Source organism: Myotis davidii, unplaced genomic scaffold (assembly GCF_000327345.1).
Source record: "Myotis davidii unplaced genomic scaffold, ASM32734v1 scaffold419, whole genome shotgun sequence".
NCBI classification, from domain to species: domain Eukaryota; kingdom Metazoa; phylum Chordata; class Mammalia; order Chiroptera; family Vespertilionidae; genus Myotis; species Myotis davidii.
Window position 1 is genome coordinate 1,521,323 of NW_006294998.1, and position 2,055 is coordinate 1,523,377.

General features: G+C 41.0%; 1 pseudogene; it reads right to left on the minus strand.

The window, feature by feature from the left end:
* Positions 1-579: 579 nt before the first annotated feature.
* On the minus strand, positions 580-1,386 carry LOC102757159 (annotated as a pseudogene).
* Positions 1,387-2,055: the final 669 nt, after the last annotated feature.

The window sequence follows — 2,055 nt, forward strand, 5'->3', positions numbered from 1 at the left end:
ATGAAGGGGCGGCTGCCTATTTTCCTTTGAGTTTGACACTTTCAAATGCCAAAGCGAAGCATTAAAGGATAAGGTCCGAGCTGAAGATAATTCAGCCTGAATACCAGTTTCTTTGCTTACTAGCTATTAAAACTCTCAAAAACCAGGGCCCCTTGCTTGTTAACTTCTGTGGCTTTCACCACTAGCAGGCAGGGCAGAACCAGGGAGGGGAGGAGAGAGACGCAAGCACTTACTCTTCCAGGTCTCCCTGCAAGGTCCTGTTCTCTGTAACTACCCTCCCACTGGCTGGCCCCTCCTTCCCACACCCTTCCCTCCACCCACATCCACACCCAACCCACACCCCCTTGCCCCTTAACAGAGGGAAGTGATAGCTCATTAAAACTCTGCACCCCCAGGTGCCTCACTCAATGTTCATTTTCGTTCTTTTTGTTTTACAAAAAGCTACAAGTTTACAGACATAAATATAGTCTAACACATATTAAAGTTTCAAGGAGGACATTTCAAATCTCAAATAAGAAATCACAATACTCACTATTATTTCAGAACTGGAAAAGGGTGGTGGTGGTGGTGCATGGTTTTCAGCCCAAAATGAACATGCAGAAACCTTTTACTTTGGTAGATCTGTGTTGATGCCATATTTCTCTCTGAGAAACTTCAACTGTTCTTCCTTCTTCTTTGTGTCCCTCTTCCCAAATGCCCTGTTGGTGGCAGAATGCTCGTCACAAGGTACCTGTTACAGACCTTGAGTCCTGAGGAATCGCACCCATTTTTTGCATCAAAGATCCCTTCTTACACCCTAGAACCTGTTCTGGTTTCCGGTGTGTTCTCCACTCTTATTTGATAAATAAGATCCGCATTTCCCAGCTATACATTTCTTGCCCTGTGACTTTGCAGGGAAAATTGTTTATGTACAAAATCTGACTTACTTCAGGTGGAAGTTGAATGTTCACCCTCTTGGATTCTTGCAGTGCCCTCTGGGTGGGCTGATGAGGTACCGCAACAAATACCGAATTCCTCCTCCCTCTTCCAGAACCTGCTCAGCTCCTAGTTTAATGGGGCGTTAGATGCAGGACATAAACATCTGGGCTCCAACGGAAGCTGTTATAACACTCAGGTTCATGTGGAGACGTGTTGATGTCTCCTTAGGAAAGGACTTTGAGTCAAAGCCATTTTAGTTTTTTTAAGCAGCCCCTTTATTACTGCCCATGATTCTTTAAAATCCACAGTTCCTTCATTAAATTACCTTCATTTGAACCAACTGAATTAAATTAGAGCTGGGCTCCCGCCTGATATAGATTTCATGTCTAAAAGAACTGTGGTTTTTCTGTTGGTTGGTTGATAGTCTGTACTCAACCAAATTGTATTTACCTTACTTTGTAAGGTCATTGTATATCAAGAAAGGTTCCCTACTTTCTCCAAACCAAGATTTTCAGAAAAACACATATAACCAGGAAGTAGTCATGAAGAAATAGGACTTTCTTCTAAGGCAGTGGTTCTCAACCTTGGCTGCACATTAGAATCACCTGGGAATCTTTTTAAAATCCTGATTTCTGGGCCTCATCCTCTGGAAATTCTGTTTCTTTGTTACTAATGTTGAGGCCCCACCCCATAACAAAGAAACAGAATTTCCGGAGGATGAGGCCCAGAAATCAGGATTTTAAAAAGATTCCCAGGTGATTCTAATGTGCAACCAAGGTTGAGAACCACTGTTCTAAGGGATCAAACCAGTACTGACCATTACTAGGGTCATAGATCTCCCAATCGCACTCCAGTGTGTTTGGACATTTTTATCTTGCAGAGTATGTTTTATACTCAGTGACATAATAACATGTCATCTGTTTAATTATACATGATGAATGAAAAATAATCTAGCCTCCACTGACTTCACTATATGCATTACTACATTTTAGACTTGTCAGCAAATTCAATTTATTTACCTTTCAATTTAGTGAAGTTATTTCAAATTTCATAGGTGTGGAAATAATTGAAACATAGACATTAGAAATCTTATTTTAATGTCAAATCTCATTTGAAAACTCATTTACATTGCATGGA